At 49.7% G+C, this 24,045-nt stretch overlaps 1 protein-coding gene and 1 non-coding gene across 2 annotated transcripts in view; one reads left to right on the top strand and one right to left on the bottom strand.

The window, feature by feature from the left end:
* The window catches only part of LOC125947756 (uncharacterized), a 353,840-nt gene that overhangs the window by 175,448 nt on the left and 154,347 nt on the right, over nt 1-24,045 (top strand). The gene's annotated exons all lie outside the window — the stretch shown is intronic.
* Nucleotides 957-996, bottom strand: LOC119462944 (U6atac minor spliceosomal RNA). Its single transcript, XR_005194301.1, has one exon. It is a non-coding gene; the product is annotated as a U6atac minor spliceosomal RNA (small nuclear RNA).

The raw sequence follows: 24,045 nt of genomic DNA, 5'->3' as shown, positions 1-24,045 counted from the left end.
TATGAGGCACGCCGTAGTGGGGGACTCCGGAAATTTGGACCACCTGGGGTTCTTTAACGTGCACCTAAATCTAAGTACACGGGTGTTTTCGCATTTCGCCCCCATCGAAATGCGGCCGCCGTGGCCGGGATTCGATCCCGCGACCTCGTGCTCAGCAGCCCAACACCATAGCCACTGAGCAACCACGGCGGGTAAGTGTGAAGCTTTCGACACGGATGAGCCAGCCACAGCACACCATGTGCTATCGACATGTCCTTGCCCATGCTCAAAGCGAAGAATCTGCCTTGCCGGGCACAGAGCTTAGTCGTTAGAAAGCAGTTTCTCCCTAAAGGCGAAGTATTGATTGCGATAGAAAATTAGTAGGCAACTATACGGATTAAGGATAGTAGTTTTTCGGCCGTGTAAATTTGTAAACATACGCTTACTAACTAAACAATAATGGTGAACACGCCAACACATCTCACTCGATGACCACGGAAACAAGCTGTCAGAACGCCGCAGTGACGAAGCGCGGCAGCACCACCGAGCGAATTAACCTTCAATGCGAACAGGCGAAAACACATGGTCTGGGTATACCCAGCAGCAGCAGGAGTAGAACGCCACCCGCCCATCCTTTCCTCCCCCCCCCCCCCCCCCCCGGTGTCTTGCACGCGACAGAAGACGGCGCGCGTCCTCCCAGCTTTCTTCCCTCGCACGCGCGAGATTGCGCCGCCATCGTCGGCTAACCCGTGCACGCTTTCACGCGCATGCACATGCAAACATACGGCGCGCGGCGGCGATCGATGTATCGCCCTTGGACTTTATACGAGAAATCACGGCGACGGCGACTGCAGAAACGCGCCTGGAGTGTCCATATAACAGCTATCGCAGTAAAACGACTGGATCCTTCCAATGAGGACCCCTGCCCACCGTAATGCGATATGCGAGAGCTTGCTGCTCTACTTTTTGAACAGCGAATCAAGGGGAGTGCTACCCGTCTCTCCTTTTACACAACACTTGAAAAGTGAAACAATTCCCCTGATCTAGGTACCTCGATGGAAACACCGCAGGGGTGGTCTTTTATATAAATAATTATTGTTCTTCATTATTAAGCATTTTGTCTTTCTATCCGCTTTATGCTCCTATTTCCTTCTTCGGTGTGCTGGCATCAAACCTACTAGGTTGGCTAAATACTACTTCGTAAGAACAGCCCCATCACGGGATGGACACACGGTCTGCGATATATAGACTCGAAAACCTCGGCCAGGCGGAGCTCCATCAAGAGATGGTTGCCGCAGCCTGTTCGCTCTAGTTATTCGTAGACCTTTAACGCCAGTGCGTGGACTGAACGGAAAAAGGCAATGTGCAAACGCATATGCGATTTCCCTGAAGCTGTCCGACGTAGAATACTTTTTTTTTTCGCGGCAGGAACACAACTACGAGTTTATGCTGCGCCTCTCATCTACGGACGCGAGCAAAATGTGACCTAAGATGGGAAAACAAATGCAAAGTATTTCGCACGTCAGGCAAAACTTCTGCAGCATCGAGCTTGATGTATACATAGCCCAATTCAATGTAACACACAAACCACCTTACCTAGCAATTTGTGAAACAAATACGAGTACTGTTTTTTTTTTGTTTCAATAAAAAGCACGCAAATACGTTTGCTGAGTGCTCTTTATTTACTTTGATAGATGCATACGAAAATAAAGAGCACTGTGCACGCAAACAATTTTTTTTGTGCTAGCCTGCCTCCGAAACATGCGTGCGATGTTTTCAGCAATTCCTTTCAATAGCTTTGTATACAGCTCTCAGATAGCTCACTACGTCCAAGTGCTTGAAAAAGGCAACAGCATCCCAAAAATATACTGTTCTGCGATTTTAACGCCATCTTGCATATTAAAAAAAGTGAACGCCAAGCAGTTCATACTAGCGTTATTGCGTTTGCCGTAATTAAACACCGCTTGCTTCACTTTGTGAATGAGCAGCATATTCAGGGGAACAATAATGTGTGATTGTTTTCGTGATGGTATAATATTTATAAGTTCACAAACTCGCATGTGACATCTGGCGGAATTAAGTGGTTGAAGAGAAACAGCACATAATTGCCAATAGTACATACGTACTACAACTGCTCTACTTAGGCTACGCGGCCGCCTCTCAAACTCACAGAGTGATGGTACCGATCTCGGAAAATGACCATAATATTTGCAGTTCACATCGCCCCAATAAACGCTATCGCAATTATAGCGTTTCGAAGAGACAGTATTGTGCACGTGACCACCACAATGTTTCTTACCTGCTGGTCTTACTGCGTGCTTCATCCTGGAAGGAGCGACGTTTGATGGGATGAGTCCACACGTTTCAAGCTTGCAAAACTTTATCGCTGCTTACCTAAGTGCAACTCGATTTATCACGTGACACGGAATAGGGCATGCGAAAAAAATTTATGATATGGCTCTGTGTAGAACACGACGCTTCGCTCACCTGGGAATGTCTCTGTAATATGTAGAAATTACCGGCAGGTCTCAGTGTTTCGTGTTTTAGAGGTTGTTGTAGCAGTGAGCGACATATCAATACGGTGTACGAAGCTTTTGGAATGACGAAGCCACGCTTACTATCGAGAAAACGCATGCTTCTACGTGTGTTTCTGCATCAGGAAGAGATTGCAATTTCACTCTGTTTTGTACGTTAACTAAGTTACACTTCTATGCGTAGTTTTATACGCCTTTACAAAGCCACATATCCTTTTCATAAGAGACTAGTTGATTAACGTGAAAGATCGCAATCATTTTGGTATTTATCACCTTCTTTATATGAAGGGTAACTAGTATTATACTACGCGAACGAAGGATTAAGTACTGAAGACTGCTTACAAAGCATATATGCTAGTGCCATTCACCGAGTTGTTCAACTTTTTACATGAAACTGGTTATTTACATCAACTATAAAGTAACACAGCGTTTACTGCCCTAACATTGGTTTTTTATTGTCCTGTGACTGGCGCAGCATGGCCTTTGTCGCTTTTGCGCCATTAAACCAGAATTAACTAACAAAGGATAGCTGCAGCGCTGGCCACTTCAGGTGACAGCTCGAGAGCAAGGAGCAGTTCGTCTTCTTCGTCGGGGTGCCCGCGCGCATCGTCCAGAAAAAACACGCAATATGCATGTATCAATATAATGGTTAATGAAAGCTCCACTGCTATATTTTTACCAATTATTTCTAGGTTTTAGTACTTATTACGCGCCAGGATCATGGTGCGTCATTGCATTTGTGAGAAATATTCAGGGAAGCAACACACCAGCCACTAAACTAGCTCCATGCCCGTAAACATTCAGAGGCAATTAGTATCAAGTTTTGAGGCAACAACAACAACAACAGCTACGAGTTTTTCACGGTGATGGGGAATGGATGTTTGATGGGTGCCTTTGGGTCGTAAAGGCAGGACGCGTCGCCCATTGCGATAGTAATTTTCCCCTAAAATAGCATTGACAAGGATAGGATAGGAATAAACTTTATTTGTCCAGCGGTTAAGGCTGTTGGTGCCCGGGGCTAGGCTGCCAGGGGTCCATCGCCGGAGAAAAATCTTTCGAGATCCTCGGCAATGGCCCTGGCCAGCATTGACAAATAACGTATATTCTCACTGCATTCTTTTCCGAACATGAATATGTTGCGAAAGTTGCAAGCACAGGGTAATTTTTATGCATCAGTAAAAAAAATCCCGAACTGTCTAATATTAGAAATACAGAATGCTTCTATAATATAAGATTCTTTGCAACACACCTGAGCTTATTTTGCTTTGCAGCATGTTGGCAAATTAAGCTGACAAGTCTCGCTTAAAATGAAATGCCAGGGAAAGTTTGGCAAACATTTTTACTTTTTAACTTAAGGCAACATTTTGAAACAACAATATTCTTTGTTCAATATCCCATGATTTCAAATACCCGGTCTTTTTTGAACAAGAATTAATCATTCATTTGCGAGGGCGAGATACTTTTTTCGTAAAAAATGACTTTTTACCTAAACCTAAGTAGCTGCCTGTCACGCTGTCCTTCTTACCTTTCTTCAGTATGTGGCAACGGACAGCTAAAAAGGGAGAGTTTTATCGTGTCCGGTATTCAGGTAAACGCAGGCGGGCTGGGCGTTTTACCGGAGGGGCGCAGGCGTAAACGTGAGCGGCCTGCATGATGCAGCTACCTGGCGCAGAGCTCAGTCATATAAACACAGAGCTAATATTGCAGTAACCAAATGTGTTCTACTTTGCTGCTGGTGTAAATTTTTGGCAGTGGCATAATCGTGTTACTGCGGAAAATTTACACTAGCAACAAAGTGATACACACTAGATTACTGCAATATTAGCTTTGTTCGTCTGACTGAGCTCTGCGCCACCAGGTGGCTGCACCATGCAGGCCGCTCATGTTTCTGCCTCCGCCCCTCCGGCAAAACGCCCAGTCCGCCTGCGTTTACCCGAATACCAGACACAATAAAACTCTATAATCCTCCAAAATAGCAACGCGCAGTTACTACAAGTGTAAAAGGTATGTCACCGTCCGTCCAACAACAACCGATAAAACAAACCTTGCAGGAGCCAAGTCAAGCCCAAACACTGCCGCGAGCAGGTTGTTTCCATGTGCGCTATAGTTCGGCGTCATGGAGTGATGCAGAGTCCTTTGTTTCTTGTTCGGAGATTGCAATTTTAACCCTGATGGGCTGATCAAATGAAAGAACGTTTTCATAAGAGTTGCTTCTGCGGAAATCGGTATGCGTTGACCCACCGTGGTGACGAATCTTCGCAGCCGTGGTACCCAAGCTCGCGTAATTAGCAGCGTGCATGGATGGGGAGATGATTACATTTACGTATGTTAGTTCCGCTTTACTCTATATTTATCTTTTATGTGCTCTCGTCCCCGAAAGCTCTGTGTGCAATGTGTGATGGGAAGGCTCAGCTGTTACAAAACACTATAATGGGCTCAGGCGTCGCCTGCACTTCATACATTGAAAATAAACACGCTGAATGATGCTGTCACAATTAATAAGGGCCGCATCGGTGCAATTTACCAATGCGTTGTAAAAAGGTTCGCCAGGGAATTATAAATGCAGGGGGGTTATGCAGCAATGACAATAATTGACTTTGTCTTGGCAATAGGGCTATTTAGCAGGCCCCAAAAGAAGCCCGTAAGCAGGACATCAAACCAAGAAAAGAAAAACGTGATTAGGGCGATGAGTACCTGGCTGGTGCTTACTGAATGCGTCAATCAAGTTGCTTTTCTTACATTGTACGTGTGCAATAAAGCAATTTTTACAGTTTAGAAACACTTACCTCAAAACAAGTCTTTTCACTATTTGTCCCTCTATGTCAATAACACCTAAAGCTACGAAGTAAATTTTTTTTCTGAGTACTCAGTACGCAGACTTGGAAGTCAACATGCTAGTGTATAATTAATGCCGTTGATTAAAGGATTATTATTTTACACATTTACTGCCTAATTATGCCTAAAACTTGCGCTTGATCATCCCAAATTGCAGGCGCAATTTGAAATAAGCTAGCGCACCTGTAATTGGAGAATGCTGGGAGAGGCCTTCGTCCTTCAGTGGCCATGAAAATAGGCTTATGACGATGAATGCTTTAAAACTTGGTAGAACGAGGACAACTTTGACGAAAGCAAGCGTGATTATAACAATTAACATTCTACTACAGTAAAAGGAAGAAATAATTCTGAACGCAATGATGCCATTATAATTATCATAACGCCTACAGTTACTTAAAAAAGGCGGGAAACAAGGGGGCCTGAACGTGGCAGATATGTAGTCTACCCTGTTCCTTCAAACTATCGAACCTAAATAGAACGCCCCTCCCCGCCTAATTAACGAATCAATTAGTAACACCTTAGAGTCACTATTGATATGAAATTTGCGAGGTGTCAAACGTATCTTCGCGAAAGCCAATGAAGGTACACCCATGAACAAAAGTATACGGACCACGGGGTCCCCGCAAAAACAGAATTTCTTCGGAATTAACACGCCTAAACGGAAACTGACGAGTGCACTAGAACATTCGCAATGCCAAGTTTGGACTGCAGTCTTAAAATTCAAGTTACACTCACAGGCAGAGGAAAAAGTCAATTTTATCGCGCATTCCCTGGTCCGTACACTTTTGCTCACGGGTGTACGTATTATCGCCTTGTCGTCGCATCAGGCGTCTAGATTGTGACCCGATCTTGATGACAACCCAGCTTCTTTTCCATCTATTTTCATCTCTTTGATCACTGTGCATTCGTTATTGACAATAATGCCAGCGAAGCCAAATTGTACCGACACAAACGCGAAGCGCGTATTCAACATCTAAGGAGAAACTCAGCATGAGATTTGACAGGACAACATAAAAGCAGTTATTGTATCTGTGGTGGCTTGAAGCACAAGTACACCGAGGGGGGGGGGGGGGAGAAAGAAAGAAAGAAAGATTGTGTCCACTTCGCACCATTTTTATTATTCCAGATGTCTTAACATTCAAGCATCATGTTGCGTTTAGCATTACTTCAACACTCTATTGAAAGCGAAGTGAACTGCGATTGTAACTCGTTCAGGCAATAGCAAAACCGTACGCCTGATTATTCAACACAAGCCCAATTTCGACGTTGACATAACTGACTGAGACATGCGAGAAGCCCGCAGCTTCAATGAGCTCTGCAGAGTCTCTGTTCAGGTGACAGTTGCAGCAGAAAAACATCCAGAGTGGCGTCATCAAATTCTGGAGCGCCCTTTGCCAGGTGCCACGAGGGAAGGCGATGTGTTCCAGGAAAATCAGGTGGCCGCCCTGGAAAGCAGAACTCTATACATATCCATAGAGCAAAATACAAATACGAAGCATTATGCGCTGCAACATGGGTTTCCATGTTCGTCGCACTAAACAAGTCGGATTGGTTGTGTATGTAACTAATGGGAGCTGTGCAGTGAATCATTCCTAGCATGTGACGCTGTTGATGCTGGGTAACATTCATAAACTAGCGACGCATCGTGTGTTTCCTGTTCTATTTAGTTAGACATTTTTAGTTCTTGTTTAACGTATTATTTTGAAAGTGTGTGAATAGCGTTCTTCTGGCAGCTGCGTCGTACGCGTGTACATATCTCACTGTAAGTGCAAACGAAGCCATAGGAACCGGGTACGGGAGGATTGATGGTACAATCTCGCCCTTGGCGGTGTCAGTAGGGTGCGGAAACTTCCAATGTCTGCGTTTGTGTGCAACAGCAAGTGTATGGTAAAGTTCACTGGCGTGCTATAGTGTAATATATCCCTTAAATAAGACCACTAAGCAATTAATGAACCTACGCTTCATATCATTAGAGCCGCGGCTAAGAAAACGTAACCTTGGGCTTGAATCATTAGAAATGAGACGGAAGATATACGCGAAATTACGTAATTCGAAAACCGCTATCACAGCTATAGTACTTACACTGCAGGTTTGGTAAAACCAGTAATAATATTTCTACGCATTGACCGCGGTTGAAAAGCCTTTATAAGGTAGTGATGTTATCCAGTTTCGTTTCTTCATTTGTCTATGAATGAATGTTTTCACCTTGTGAAGTCAATAACTGATGCTACAAGCGTCTACAAATATTTAGGGAATTAAATATTGTTTTTAATTTTAAGCTTTCATTGAAAGCCCTCCCAGCCTTCTTGACAGCGACTGTGACGTGCTGCTGCTGTTTCTGAATAGCTGGGACTAAAAAGAACAAATAAAGAAAACATTGAAAAATAAGAAAAAAACATTTGCATTGCGTGTCCCGATGCGTTGCGATCAAACCTCGATCGCCTTGCACAGCAGAACAATGTTTCAAAGACTAGGCCGCAATCGGACACATTCTAGCGTGCCAAAGCCAATGGTCTAGCTCTTTGAGATTACCGCCGTGCGAGTCATATTGCACAGCACAGATGCGTGAGAGCACTTGCACGCGCGCCAGTTTCATTCACGCCACAGGCGCAAGCATAAAATGGACAAATTTATAGCATTTATATACCCGCTTCACGAAAGCTTTACTTCACATAGATTCGAAGATGTGCGTTGGAGATGTATAAAGATTTTAATGCATCAGCATTTAAAACGGTCATGTGGCCGAAAACAAGGCTGTGTTCATCGTTTACGTCGTGGCGTAGGAGAGGAAGAGTGGGGAGTAGGATGGGAGTGGGATGTCACTAGTGGAGAGGAGAAACAAAAAGAGGAGGTTTCATTTCATTTAGTTTCATTTATTTTCTGTCAAGGCCAAGGCATTACAGAGAGGAATGGGTGGTATCAAAAAAAAAGAAACACATTTTAGCAGCGTAATAAGTTTACAAAAAGTGGTTACCAAGGGCTTGTTTGAAATCGTGCATATTTACGAGTGAAACAATGGAAACCGGAAGGCGGTTCCAGTCGCTGCTTGTTGTGGGAATGAATGAATTGAAGTGGGTGTTCGTGCGTCAACAAGGCACGTCAACTTTGAACTGATGATCGTTTTTGGAAGAAATGTACAATGGTGGTGACAAAAGAACGTCTCTTAAAGTAGGATTACAATGATAGATTTTATGAAATAGACATAGACGCGCGATTTTACGACGAAGGGATAGTTTAGGCAAATCTAGATTGTATTTCATTGAAGTGACACTTGCTGTACGTGAGTAGTTACATAAAATAAAACGTGCTGCCCGGTTCGGAATCGCTTCTATGCTGAGATTAAGTGAACTGACATGGGGATCCCAAATGGAAGATGAATATTCAAGCTTGGGCCTAACTAATGTTTTAAAAAAACAAAAGCTTTAAGTTGGTGCCAGCTATGTATAGACTAAAATTACGTTTTACATAACCAAGAGTACGGCCAGCATTACTTGTTAAATTGTTCAGATGAGTTTGCCAGGAAAGGTTCTCAGAAATATAAATGCCAAGGTATTTGTAAGTGGAAATCTGAGTTAGGGGAACGCTATTAAGAGAATATGTACATGATGTGTCGTGAGAAGTACGTCGAGTAACTCTCATTGCCTAACATTTATTAGTATTCAGTTTCATTAACCAGCTCTCACACCGTGCATCTATATTACTGAGGTACGATTGAAGTGTTAGATGGTCGGCAACAGTTAATATTCCAGGATAAATAACACAATAATCCGCGAACAGCTTTATGGACGAACAAACCTTGTTAGGCTGGTCATTAAGGCGTACAAGGAAGAGCAAGGGTCCCAGTACTGACCCCTGTGGTACTCCGGATGTCAAAGCACAAGGCGCAGGGTTATGGTAATTAACTGTAACAAATTGCGTGCGTCCTGACAAGAAACACTCTATCCATTTAAGTACGTTAGGGTCTATATTCAGCGCGCGTAGTTTAAATAGTAGCAATTTATGACATACCGAATAGAATGCTTTCGCAAAATCTATGAAGATGCAGTCTATGAAAGAGGAACGATCCAGAGCGGAGAATAAGTCGTTAGTGAAAGACAACAGTTGTGTCTCGCAGGAATAGTTTTTCCTAAACCCGTGTTGCTGTGCAGTGAAGAAAGAGTTTGTTTCCAAGAATTCTACGAGGTTACAATAAATGACATGCTCCATGAGTTTGCAAGGTATACTTGTCAATGAAATGGGTCTACAATTATCAGGATCATGTTTGCTACCGGTTTTGTGCAAGGGGACCACCTTCCCAATCTTCCAGTCGTTCGGGAGCACACCATGTTCGAGGGACTGCAAAAAATCATAGATAGTATGATGTATGAGTAGGTTTCAGTATTCTTGAGATACTTTGGGTTTACACTGTCTGCACCAGGTGCAGAAAGCTTTGTGTTATGGATTAGGGGGCTTATTCCATTAAAATCTATAATGCGAAGGTCCATAGGAAAAAAATTATGTATAGTAATTCCAGGAAATGAAATTGGTTCAGTATCAACAAATGACATCGAGAATACAGCGTTAAGTACAGAGCAACACTATCCCTGGAGACAGCCACATCGCTGGCAGTGGTTAATTCGACTGTTTGTTTAGCATCACTGTTTACCACTTGCCAGAATTTTCGTGGATTTGATATTAACAAAGACGGAAGCGTTGTTTGAAAAAAGTTAAGCTTGGCATGTGATAGAGCATGCGTATACTCGCTCTCTATCGCATGATGTGCTGTCCAGCGTGCGGACGCAGCTGATAACCTGGCTTTTCTGAAGAGATGCTGCTTCTTATTGCGCAAAGGTTTCAGCGATGGTGTGAACCAAGGTGCGCAATTGTTTACCTTGATACTGCGAAGCGGTATGTAGCAGTTTGTAAGCTCGAATACTTTTGATTCGTAAAGAAGCCAGTTCTCGTGTACAGACCTATCTGGAAAGCATGATACGAACTCATGCAGAAATATTTCAAGCTCAGTATTTATCGAGCTGAAGTTTCCTCTCGCATAATCTCTGATAGATTTTACATCTTTTTGCCGACTTGGTGAAGTATTCAATAAATCGAACTGTATGGCAGCATGATCGCTTACACCTGGCAAAAGTGACACTGATTGCACCATTGACGGGTGAGAAGTTAATAATAAATATAGGATAGTTGCACTTGAAGACGTCGTACGAGTAGGTTGCTTGACTAGTAGGAGATGTAGTGTGAAGGAGGGTGACGGTGAAGTGACGTCACAGCTTAGGAGCCAATAGGAATACACATGGAGCGGGACGTCGGGCTTTGGCACACCCAGCTGGCAGACTACAAGGGGTGAGGAAGGAATGGCGGTATGGCACGCTGCGGCGGAATAGGTAGATTGCTTGTGGCGTTTGACAGGTAGAGACACGTGTTGTGGAGGTGCATGTCTATGAGTAAAATTTAAAACGCATGTAGTGCCGGTATGGCAAGTCATGCTGGGACACGTCGTCGAAGGATGATCGAGGCAGTGCGACGGCGAAACCAGGTCAATTCTGATGAAGTCCGTAAGGGTCGTTGCTGAAGCAGCTGAAGCGATGCGCCGGAAGCGCGCTGCAGGAACGCCAATGTCGTTAAGCAGGGGAGGCTGAAGTGAAACGGGCTAGGCGTCAGGTGTACCCTGGTAAGCGTGAGGCACCAGCCGAGGCGAACCGGGCTAAGCGTTATGCAGATGCCGAATTACGACGTACAAAAGCTGAGGTAAAGCAGCGCAAATGGCAAGAAAAGGTAGGTGCATGTCGAGCGGGGCAGGCCGCAGAGGCGGAGCGCCAAGTATTGTGCCTTCAAGCGAGACTTCAAACGAATGCCTTCAAGCGAGACTTGTGAAGGCTTATTGCTTACGGAAATCCGTCGTATAAACAATTTGATCGACCAGGAATTTTTCTAACGACTCACAAATAATTGTTTTCTAACTTTTTATGTTAACTTTAGATTATGTTTCTTAATACGTGTCTTCATATCAACATATCTTTATAAGGACACTAAAGAGAGACCGGAAGTTCGGCTTTACCGGTAGATTATCCTATCACGATCACAGACATACCATTCTTACTGAGAACAGAGGTTTAATAAGCGAGAAAATAGCGAAAAACTGAAGTATAGGTGCTGTCGCGCCTTCGAATTTCCCGCACTACACGTTCGTGACGTTGGAGATCACAAACACAGCCCGGCCGCGATTGGTCGAGAGCGATTTATTGCTGTTAATAAAACGCAAAATGAAATACACCTTAAACATACAAAAACAGCATTTGCAAACTTTTTAAGCCGTTTCAAGCGAGGACGTACAAGTTTAGCGCAAAATTAAACAAGTAATGAGAAAAAATGGCGTGGCGCTACATGAGGTCATGATAGTTTCGTAGTTCCGTTTGTGCTCCATGCATCATCGCGCGCGCCTTTTCCGCTCTACAGTGTTGCAATGCTTGGTTGCGTGTTGCGTGGCTCGAAAAACGTTGACTTCGTAGGAAACAGCCAGAAAATGCCTCGTGTATGTAGTGTTGAGGGCTGTATCAACGGCGCAAGGTGCTTGCTCAGGGGCAGCGGCAGTGTTGACCCGACTGTGTCCTTTCATGTGGTGCCGCGCGATGAGCCCCGGCGTTCGCAATGGCTCAGTGCTCTGCCGATAATAAAACGGCAAAAGAGCCAGAGAAACCGATGTGTGCCCTCGGATTATGTCTATAATCCTGCCGTCGGAAAGTATCTTGGCGTGCCCTACAGGCCAGTCCTTTCTCGAGCAGCCGTCCCATCAATGTCGCCTTCATCAAATCCCCTACTGATGCCCCTGCAGCAGCAAACTGGCGGCGAGACACTACACGAAAAAGAAAAACAGAAAAAAAACAAAGAAAGACACAAAAAAACCGTACCGAATACGCGCGCAACTTTCTACGCTTGTTCTGTCGGAAACATTGTCGACTGGCGGACTGGCCACCTCGCCTTCCGTCGACGAAAACGAGGCTTCGTTTCCCGTCGGCGTGGCCGGCTGCTCACCGCCATCGTACGAGGAAACACCTACCACTTGAGCACGGCGGATCATTTCGTGCTCCGTTTCACTGAACTCGCTCAAATGCAGTCCTGCTTCCCTGGCGAGCTCTTCGTTCCAAGGTTCAGCGTCAGCAACGATATCCATCGCGGCCACAGAACACCTTAGCAAAAGTCGCAGCGAACGCAAACGCAGCGGCCATGCAGCCTATGATGGAGCGAGCGCCTCGGCCGTTTACGCAAGCGGTGATGTATCATGCCGCCCTCTGATTCGCTGAGAGCAATGAAATACGTGACGACACTGCTTCAGCGCCGAATCTGGGGTGAGAGAAATTGAGTAAGATATATATTTGGTCTTTGTTTAAGAATTTCTCCGCTAATAACTAATTTGTTTGCACCTAACAAAATCTGCATGCATCCCTGAAGGTCCCTCTTTTATTCCAGCTGAACTTCCTGTTTCTCTTTCGTGTCCCTTTAAATACAGCGTTGTCTGGGTGAAATTTTCTTTCTGATAACGAATTTGATTTCGTGGCTTTTCAATGCTAAGCATTTCTTGGCGAACATTGGCGAATCAAGTCTGCCCTCGCCGACGCCACGCTGCTTAGACACCCAAAGCCAGACGCACCCACTGCCATCATGACCGACGCTTCAAACATTGCCGTTGGTGCCGTTCTGCAGCAAGTCATTGACAATGCGTGGCATCCATTCGCCTTTTTCTCCTAGAAACTGAAGCCTGCGCAGTCCCGCTACAGTGTGTTCGGCCGTGAATTACTCGCCGTTTACCTGGCTATCAGACATTTTCGCCATTTTCTAGAAGGCCGTGCATTTACTGTTTTGACAGATCACAAGCCCCTTGTGCACGAAATGAATCGTTCGGCGTCCTGTTACTCGCCCCGCGAGAGTCGACACCTTTCCTACATCTCCAAGTTTACAACGACGTTCCGCCACATCAAGGGCGCCGAAAACGTTCCAGCCGACGTTCTGAGTCGCGTCAATGCGGTTTCCACGTTGACGTGGGAGCCTTTCATCATCGATGTCGACTTACTCGGCAGTCAACATCGTGACGACACCGAACTTCGTACACTCCGGAATTCGTCAACGTCCCTGAAATTGGAGGACGTCGTTGTCACTCCACGTGCTACATCCGTCGTCTGCGATACTTCTACCCACACCTACACCCTACATTCTGGCATCCCTTCGCAGACGTCTATTCGGAACCGTGCACAACCTGCCGCATACTGGCATACGCGCGACACAGAAGCTCCTTTCCAGTCGTTTCGTTTGGCCTCGGCTAAACGCGCAAGTTCGTGATTGGGTTCGCAGCTTGTTCTCGTGTCAATGCTCTAAGAACCCGGGTCATCCCAGTCCGCATGCCAAGCCTTTTGTTCCACCGGATGCTCGTTTTGACACCATACACCTCGACCTCGTCCGTCTTCTCGCACCTTCAAAAGGTGACTGCTACCTGCTGACATGCATCGACCGCTATACACGGTGGCCAGAAGCTACATCTATATGCGACACCTCAGCGCCCACTGCTGCAGCAGCTTTCGTGTATACATGGATTGCAAGGTTCGGCTGCCCATGCACAATAATCACCGATCGCGGTCGGCAGTTTGACTCAGCACTCTTCAACGAGCTACTCAAACTACTCGGAACGACACGTTTTCGCACGACTGCTTACCACCCGCAGTCCAATGGACTTGTTGAACGTTTTCACAGGCATCTCAAGGCCTCCCTTATGGCGCATAAATCGCCGGAGAAGTGGGTTCTACATTTGCCTCTCGTCTTACTTGGTATCAGAGCCGCACTCAAGAGCGACCTAGGTTGCTCCTGTGCTGAGCTAGTCTACAGCACTCACCTACGCCTTCTATGCGATTTCTTTGTCGCCACCAGCAAAACACCTATGCCATCACCTGCTGACTATGATGCCGAACTGCAATATTTCTTCAGTCAGATACGCCCAGCGCCTACACGTTTACAAGAAGCAAGGTCTCCATACGTTTCTTCCGCACTCACCTCTGCTACCCTCGTTTTCGCTCGTAACTCTGCCGTGCGCACCCTTTGCAGCCACACTACTCCGGGCCATATTGTGTTCTCGAGCGTCGTCCGACGACTTTTGTCGTGAATGTCAACGGCCGATCAGATACAATTGCCCTGGAACGTCTCAAACCCGCCTACATTGAAGCACCCGCGCCATCGGCCACACCATTGTGCGACGCAACCCTGCTGCATCCATCGACGCCGCCTCCGTCCGTGACACCCAAGACCAACGCCAAGACCCGCCGCGTCACGTGGACTTTTCATCGTTCGTCGAACTTTCCTCCTCTCTAAGGGGGTGGGGGAGGGAGCCATGGAGGAAGAGAAATATAGGAGGGAGCATTACATCACGCCGCCAGCCTTGGCAAGCGAACGCTTCGTGTATCCAGTAGTGGTGGCCCAACACGTGACCTTTTGCGTCGAGATCACGGAGAATCGAGATTTGCCGAGACATTTGGTTACCGGTAGTTTTTATCTCGACCTACTGAACTCCAGACCTGCACAGATCTCCCTGCTCCAGCACGCCTGGTCTAGTTCACCCCTTTTGCCGCTAGGGGTAGAACGTAGGAGCAGAGTGGCGCTAGTTATAACATTGTTCGCTGTCGTCTGCTTCTGCGATCTCTTCCAGCGCTCGTGCCGCTATTTCGGCAGCCACAGATCGCTTACATTGTTTGTAAACGCATAAATTCACGAAAATAAAAAAAAGAAAACAAAATTTGCGAATGATTGCTTCTCATTTCAATCACGAGATACAGTAGGAAGAGCGGTACAAGAAAGGAAACAACGAGTACAGCCGGCAGACGATAACATTTCCTCCCATTGCCTTCGCAGTAGGGGCGGATAATCTGATTACCAGAAGATTCATGGGATTCATCCATAGTACAATGGATTAATAATGAAATACAATAATAAAGAACTTGATATATTGATATGAACAAAGAAATTCAAAAGAATCACGCAGACGATATGTATACGCAGACCACACACAAACTGCGTGAATCAGCAGACGCTGCAGAAGGCATGTAACTTCAGCCTTGGCTACATGCAGCTTGCTTGAGTTAATTACAGATGGAATAACGTAAACGATCACATTACGGTATACTGCTGTGTGCCATCATGTAAATCAGAACAAAGCAAGGACTCTAGCATCAGTTTTCACAGTTTCATAGAAGCTTTGCAATGCATATTTGACGGGCTGAACAAATACAACAATTACTCGATCAGTTAGTTTTTTTGTTTTTTTTTCTTGTGTGGAGCGGCGCGAAATTTCCGCATAATGGCAAACTTAGAAAGAATTCGTGTACTATTTTACGCGTTATTACATAGCACTACAATGAGTACACTTAAACAACTTTGACATACTAGCTGTTGTCTTCGCAAGAAATTGTCAAATATGCTAGCAGTCCGCTACAGAAGAGCAGGCGCACACATTCGAACGCCGCCCGTCGAGTAGCAGACGAACAGGTTATAAAGGGGCCACCTATGGCCAGCGGTTGAACGAAAGTGGGCGCAATCGGCTCCCATAGAAGCCGGATATCTGTGCAGGTCGGGAGTTCCAGTAGGTCGTTGTTTTTATTCGGTGCGCGCTCGGCCGGCAGCTGCTCACATGCAGGAAGGCAAAATATTGTTCCTTGTTTTGTTTTTTCCCTTGTTTTAGATGCGAGAGCATCTTATGCTCGGAGCAGTGTCAGTTCTGCGGCGTCCGCACCCATACTGCGCATGCGCAGCTCTCCCTCATTCTCCTCTCCTACACAGGTGTGCGCTCTCCTCCTCCCCTCTCCTCCTCTCCGCCACAGGTTCGGCGCAGCAAATCATTGCATATAACTCTCTCTCTCACTCTCTCTCTAAGGGTACGCCGGTAGGCGGCGCAAGTGTCGCAGCGCAGTATAAAGTGCACGTTTGCTGTGCTTCCGTCACCGATTCCGACCCACGGAGTAAGATAACCAGGAGCGCCGACTCCGCCGCCGCGCAACGCATTTGCTCGGGACAAACCGTGCAACGCAAACTATACATCGCGTAGAGCCATCTGTCGAGGCACGTGGAAAACACTCAACAGATTGCTTCCACGTGGGCATGCGTTGAGTGGCGGAGACCGGCGGCGACGGCGCCGCAGAACGGGCAGCGCGGCACCCGCAGAGCATGTCGTCTGTTACACACGTGGGCCCTCGGCCGTCTCAATTTGACAGCAATGAAACACAAAAAATATATCCGCACAAATAATAAAAGCGCAAATAAACACGTGGTAGCGCTTTTATGCACGCATACGAAACATTTTTAGATGTCTTTAGAGGAAACAGAATAAATGATGCTGTACAAAAAGACAACAGATGTACTTGTTTTTCACTCCTCTACGTCTGCGCGGAAGCGAAGGTGCGAAATTTTCGTCTTCCTCGCTTTGTTTACCATGTCTGCAGTATGTTTATTCATGCCTGACGGAACAAGGTATCTTGATACTTGTCCGTGAAGAGACTGAGCAACAGGACCGTGCTTTGTTCCCGGCTGTAAATCTGGTTACGGCAAAGGACGCAAGAAGTTTTCGCTCTTCGCTTCGCCATCTGATATTCAACTACTGCATCAGTGGCGTTAAAAAATTCCTGTAAGTAAGCGAGCGCTTAAAGCAATGAACAAAATATGTTCGCGACACTTCGAGAAGCAGCTTATTCTTGATAGTTACTTCAGCAAAGACAAAGTTGGTGTCCTACTAGATCTAAAGAAAGTGCCTCGACTTCGAAGCGGAGCAGTTCCTTCAATTGGTTTAGGGAAGCGTGCCGTAGCTCAATGATGCTGAATGCCAGAAGGAACCAGAAGACGCCAATGCGGAAGGACGGGAGGAGCTCAATTTAAGTTTGTCTACAACTACGCACAGTGCAGGTGCCTTTCCTTGTCCAGAGACATGCCGTAATGTAGAGAGAGAGAAAGGGAAAGAAAGACAAGGAGGTTAGCCAGTGTAAATACCGGCTGGCTACCCTGTAAATTCTCAGCCTTGCCTTCGAGATGATTCCCCCAGTTATGCAGACGCACAATCAGAGCTTCTCTTGTGAAATAATAAGCAGGAAACACTGGTAGGAATTCCCAATTATTATGTTTAGGGAGAATGTGGCGATCCTGCTCGCAAGAGAACCGGGCGACACGAATAGCACCGCGAGAAACAAAGAAGCAAGCGAAGCATCTTAGCACTTGATGCTTGCTCAGATAAAAAGAGTGATAAACGTTAGCTTTGCATTAAAGGCTTCTTTTCGCTGTCGTCTGTCATTGCTTGAGACCACCCGAACTGCCATTATATCGCCTTACCATTTGCTATAGTTTTTCTTTACGTCTTTGTTTATTTTCTGTTCCTGTGCATTGTAAAGTTCCATGTAGGTCACCTGACAAATGCCCTGCATTTGGCCTGTAGAAAATAAATTAAATAAAGTGATACATGACTTCTTTCTCCTGCTAACGTCACTCCGTGAACCGCAAGAGCTATGCGCGCTACAGGCGTCAGGGCGTGTGCGGAGCAGCTGACAAGCAGGTGCGCGAGAGAGTCCCCGTGCCTTTGCTCCTTCGGTTTGTTGGGCCCGCCTCTCCGCTGCAAAGTTTTTCATCATTCGTAGCGCCGTCTGGCGAACACGCCGTGAATCAGGAGCTGGCGTTTCAGAATGTGTCCCTTCTAGACGAGCAGAGTCGGCGCTCCTGTCTTATCTTACTCCGTGTTCCTAGCGTACCGACGCTAGGAATCACGTACGATCTTTAAATAAATACGCAACAACCCCATACAAACGTCTCCTCTCTTCTCAATACATTATCTCACTCTAAATTTGATTCGGTTGTGTTGCCAAGTGAAACGAAACAGAAACTCGATGCGCACACCCCGCGATGCTTTCGCATCCCACCATGGTTGCCCGTAGGGTGAGACAATGTGATTTTTTGTTTGTGTTTATTTTAAGAGTTTCAAATGGTTTGGAATAGGTATTGAAAAAAAAAGTTGCAGTGGCTTAGCTCGGCTATGCCAGGATATACGTAGCGTTAGCAAAGATTCAGCTGATTATTCTTAGCTCATTCTTAAGATTATTCTTAAGATAAGATTATTCTTATGAGTCAAGCTTCTCCGTTCTTCTGCGCTGTTGGGCAGCATTTGCGCTCTCCTTCTCCATGGCTATACCACACTGGCAAACGCCAGTCAGAAGCGCAGCGGCTCCAGCGCAGTGTCAGACGGCGACTGCACAGCGAGCGCGCGCCGGCGCCAGTGCGTCCACCACGGCTACGACGTCACTCCTCTGGAATGCGCAGACCGGCGGCGGTAGTAGTAGTAGTAGGGGTTGAGGAAAAGAGAAAAGATGCATGTTTCTGCAGCCCTTATAGGGAGCACGGCTCAGCATCTGAGGGGCGGGGAAGGGGGGATAGAAAGTAGGAAAAGTGGAATAAGGGGAGGGAGAGGGTAGTCGTCATCGTCTCGGGCAGGGTGCCCTCACAGTCGGTCAGCCAGCATCGAATCAGCAAGGTAACAGAGTACGACCTTGAATACCCTGCTGGAACTTTGGGCTGGGAAGAGCAGGTCCCTGCTGGAGGCTGACGGCAGGCCCATGCGGCGTAGTTCAGCCACTATGGTGGCTCGGTGTTGGTTGAGTGCGGGGCAGAAACATAGGAGGTGCTCCAGTGTTTCGTCTTCCCCGCACTGTGTGCAGGCTGGCGAGTCAGTTATACCCAGGCGGAAGCTCCGGGCGGCTGTCCAGCAGCAGCCAATCCGTAGGAGTAGCAGGAGGGATCTCTCCCTCCTTGTCAGTCCCCGGTCCGGCAGCCGTGTCAGGGGATTCCGTCTCGCCACGCGTGCGTCGGGGTGACAGCTCAGCAGCAGTCGCTGCAAGGTGCTCCTGGAGTAGTCTGAGGCAATGACTGCCAGGCTGATCGCCATGTCCATGCCTTGTGTGTCTTTTGCCAAGGCATCTGCCTCTTCATTGCCCGGGATTCCCACGTGTGCAGGGATTCAGTGCAACGAGACATTGGTGCCACTGGCGCGGAGGGCGTAAAGCTTGGTTACCAAGAGGGCTGCACTAAGGCCAGCCCTCTCCGGGAGACACACGCCCTGGAGAGCTGCTCTTGAGTCGCTGGCCACCGCCACAGGTACTCCAGGAGGGTCTGCTGCCAGCAGGTCTGCGGCCAGGAGAAGGCCTGCCATCTCAGCAGGGGTGGAGCTGGCCGAGAAGGAGAGTCGGCAGGTAGATGCCCTGCCGAGCGCGGGGGCCACACAAGCTGCAGTGGCGGAGCCGGTGTCGGGGAGGACGGAGCCGTCCGTGAAGACGAGTAGTCTCCCCGCCAGCTCTTCCTCCAGCTTAGAGGTGGCCACCTGCAGGAGTGTACAGCTGGAAGAACGGCGCTTGGAGTGTCCCTCCAGTGAGGTGCAGATGACCAAGGGCCTCTCGTGTGGTGGTGGGAGTCGCATCGCTGGAGGTACCTGGCCGACCACTGTCTGGTAGGTCTCGACCAGGCTCCCCATTCTGGAACAGGGTCGGCTGGCCAGGCGGTTGAGCAGAGGTTCTCCGTCAGGGGCGTGGGCCAGCCTGTCAATGTGCAGCAAGCAACGCTGCGGCAGCAAGAGAGACAAAGGCCACCCTCCTGCCTCTGCAAGCGTTGCCGCTATCTGTGAGGACCGGGGTAGCCCCAGCACGCTCCTGATGAAGCCCCGGTGGAGTTGTTCCAGACGCTTCAGCCGGGTTGGTGAAAGGGTGAGCAGTGGCAGGGCATAGAGCAGCCTGGAGGTGGCGGCTGCTGAATGCAGTCGCAGCGCCCAGGATGGCGAGCATCCCCGCCCCCTCAGGAAAATGCCTCTCACCACTCTCTGGGCCCTCTGGACCTGCGCCACCACAGCCTTCACAGCGGGAGTCCAAGTCAGCAGATGGTCAATCTGCAACCCGAGGTATGTGACTGTCCTCTGCCATGGTATCCCGGTGCCACCTATGATGAGACAGGCAGCGCTCCGTCGGGTGGCCGAGCGGGGGTGTACCAGGAGGGCCTTGGTCTTAGCGGGGGATACCGAGAGGCCCACAGAAGCAAGGTGGCCCACCGAGGCGTCCAGGGCCTCCTGGAGGCAGGTCCGGACTGCGGCGAGGTTGCGTCGTGGACCGCTGGTCCACAGGGCGATGTCGTCAGCATACACAGAGCAATGCACAGGGAAGCGCTGTCCCTTCGGGATGGTTGAAGGCAGGTGCGCCAGGGCCACGTTGAATAGAAAAGGACTCAACACGGATCCCTGAGGCACGCCTGCTGTGACCGGTTGCGGGGAGCTCTGTGCATTGCCCACACGTACGCGGAAAGAGCGGCCAGATAGGAAGGCACGCACGAAGTGCTCCATGCGTTCAGACACCCCCAGTGCATCGAGGGCGTGCATCACCACCAGATGGGGCAGTCCGTCGAAGGCACTCTGCACGTCCAGAAGAACCAACAGAGCTGGCTCTCCCTCGCTCCTGGCCTGCTCCAGTGTTGACACGACATCGCCGATGGAATCAGCTGTACAGCGGCGGCTCCGGAAACCAGTCTGCTGCTCCGGGAAGAAGTCCAGCACCCTGGAGATCCATACCAGATGGGCCAGGACCATGGATTCCATGAGTTTGCAGGCAGCGAATGTTAAGGAGACAGGCCTGTAGCACGATGGAGCAGTGGCTGGCTTTCGTGCCTTTAGTATAGGGACGACAATGACAGTGAGCCATGAGTCGGGGAGCTTTCCACTCATCCAGACAGCCTTGAGGTAGTCCAGGAGCCGAGCCCTCTCTGCGTCTGCCAGGTTGCGGAGCATCTGGAAGGTTATCCCGTCTGCTCCCGGGGCGCTGCGCCACCTGGAACGGTCGAGGGCCTTGGTCAGCTCGTGGGGTTGGAATGGCTTGTTGCACAGTGCCGCCACTTGCTCCAGTGTCCAGTCCTGGTGGTGGACGATGTGTGGGGCTGCTCCTCTCACCATGCTGGCAGGGTCAGGGAGCGGGACAGGTGGCCGGGAGGTAAAGTGACTGGCCAGGAGGTTTGCCAGGGCCGTTTCTGTCAGCCCCATGGAGACAGCAACAGCCATAATTGGCTGTCGGAGGCTTGGGCCCTGCTGGAGTGATCGCAGCAAGCGCCACACCGTTGAGCTGGTCGTGGCAGAGGAGATAGAGCTGCTGACCCCCTCCCAGCTCCGCCGACGGCGCTGGTTTGCGTGTCGTCTGCATATTGCGTCCAGCCTCCAGTAGATGGTCCAGTCCTCCTGGTCAGCCGTGCGGATGGCCCGACGTTCTGCCCTCCTCCTTGAAGCCCGGAGATTGAACTGCCGGAGGTCAGGAACGGGGCGTCCTGGCTGCACTCGCGTCACTATGGTGGCTGCCGAGGCACTGTTCTTTATGTGCTGGAGAAAGTCGCCATCTGCTGGATCACCCATGCAGTGTCTCCTGAAGAGGGTCCAGTTCACCATAGGACCTACCCTGCTCCGGGGGGTCCGACCAGCGTCATGAGAGACGATGACAGGGAAATGATCGGACACCCAGGTGTCTGGACAAACTCTCCAGGTGTACGCACAGCGTTCAGTCGCAAGACTGAGGTCTATTGCCGTGCGCACACCTCGTCGGACGTAGGTGACCTCTCCGGTGTTGAGTATCAGGAGACCTGCACGTAGGCTGATGTCCGCGATGGCACGACCACGAGTGCAGCAGCGTTTTCCACCCCACGCTGTGTGGTGGGCATTCATGTCCCCACACAAGAGGAAGTCTTTCCCGAGGCGGCTTGCCAGAGGCAGGAAGCTGGAGGCATCGCAGGCGAGACGGGGGCGGATGTATACGCTGGCCACTGTGGTGTCGCACGAGCCTATGCGGACAGTGACTGCACAGCACTCCATCGCGCCGCCGGCCAGATCATCCACAGGGACCACAGCATGGGGGATACTCGCCCGAACGTAGACGGCACATCGGGCAGCTCCCTGGACATGGCCGGCCGTCAAGCAGGGTGCCTCGGTGCACGTGTCCAGCGTGCAGGATGTGGTACTTAGGTGACCCACATACCCTGGCAAGCATAGAGCTCCAGCCGTTACGTACACCTCCTGCAGGGCGAGCACGTCGTAGTCCTCCTGCCGGAGGTGTAAACACAGCTCCGCCTGCCGTCGCCGCAGTGAATTCGCGTTCCACTGCAGCACTCGAGGGCGTCGGCTGTTCCCTCGGCCACTAGCCATGGTGGTTCTTGTCTCCCTGCAGTCCCCCAGCCTGGAGGCAGAGGGTTTTCAGCGGGCTGTCCGCTGGGAGGAGCTCACCCACTGCTCGGAGAGTGAGCTGCAAGGAGGCGATGATGGCGTCCCTCGGGTCAGCGGCAGGAGTCGCCAAGGGCTGTGCTGCATTGGCTGTTGGTCGAGCAGCAGGGGTGGAAGGCTGCTTAGAGGGGGCCGCGGCAGACTGGAGTGCCGGGGGGGCTGGTCTCCGGGGGCCAGCAGCAATTTGAGCATAGGTGCTGGCAGGCTTGGCTGCAGGGGTGCCCTCTCGTACCATCGTCCGGACTGCTTGGCTGGACAGTGGGACTGAGGAAGTCGCCAGAATGGTCGCCACGTTGCGTTCCTCCTGCCATCTGGGGCAGGCGGGAGTACAGGCAGGGTGGTTGCCTCCACAGTTGGTGCAGCGGGCCTGGTTGCTGCAGAATTCTGTAGCCGGGTGTGTGCGGCTGCAGTTCTTGCAGCTGTTGGGCCATTTGCATGTGGCTGCCACGTGGCCGAGGCGTCCAAACTGCTGGCACTGGAGCGGACGGGGGCGGGCAGGCCGCACAGCAACGCGGAGCTTGAAATGCTGACGCTTTCAGGAGGCAGCGGGCCGGCGAACCGGAGGACTACCGTGCTCTCCCGTCGGGTGGCTGCAAGGACGGGAATGCTGCTCCGAATGCCCTCCAGTAGCTCAGCCTCGCTGTGCGTTCCATCGACTCCGTGAACAAACCCTGTGCTCCGCGTGCGATCCGCGGGTAAGCAGGCCGCAACAGGGATGCCACGGAGTTCGGTGGTAGCCAGCAGCACATCGAGGCAGCTCTGCATCGCTGCGTCCGCGGCAACCACGTTTCTTTTCGCGTTTACGCGCACCGCACTCACTCCCTGGAGAGACGATAGTGCACTAGCCAGTGCAAGGCGCGATTCCTTCGCGAAGGAGCCGCCCTTCTCGAAGGGCCGGAACAAGACCATTCGTGCCACGGAAGGATCTGAGGCCAGGGCTACGGTGGCTCTGGTGCGACGGCGGGCGGCGCGCGACATCACCAGGCTAAAGTCATCAGTAACCTCAGGGGTGCTGCCAGCATGCTCGTGGGCCCTCGCCCGGCTAGTCATGGCTTCAGGCGTCGGCTGTCTGGGGTCAGCCTGCTGTGGGGGGGTTGTTGGTGTAGACGGTGAGGCGTCCTGCAAAGAGCTGGAACCAGCAAGGGATGCGCCAGCTGGTGGGGGATGCTTGGCCCTTGCTGTTTTCTTTTTCTTCTGCTTTTTCGTTGCAACGTTTGTGGCTGGCGCCGATTCCTGTTCAGGAAGTCAGCTGCAATATGTTGCGGCACCTTTCGGTGAGGCTCAAGCTGGCGAGGTTCTGCCATCTCCAGGGAAGCAGTAACTCCGGTGGGGGTAGTAGCCGGCTTCCCAGGAACAGCAGTTGATGCGGTTTTTTCTGCAGTAGGGGTGGAAGCTGCAGGCCCC

The sequence above is a fragment of the Dermacentor silvarum genome, chromosome 8 (assembly GCF_013339745.2).
Source record: "Dermacentor silvarum isolate Dsil-2018 chromosome 8, BIME_Dsil_1.4, whole genome shotgun sequence".
In the NCBI taxonomy this organism is placed as follows: Eukaryota; Metazoa; Arthropoda; class Arachnida; order Ixodida; family Ixodidae; genus Dermacentor; species Dermacentor silvarum.
This window is presented reverse-complemented; position numbering and strand designations above follow the sequence as displayed.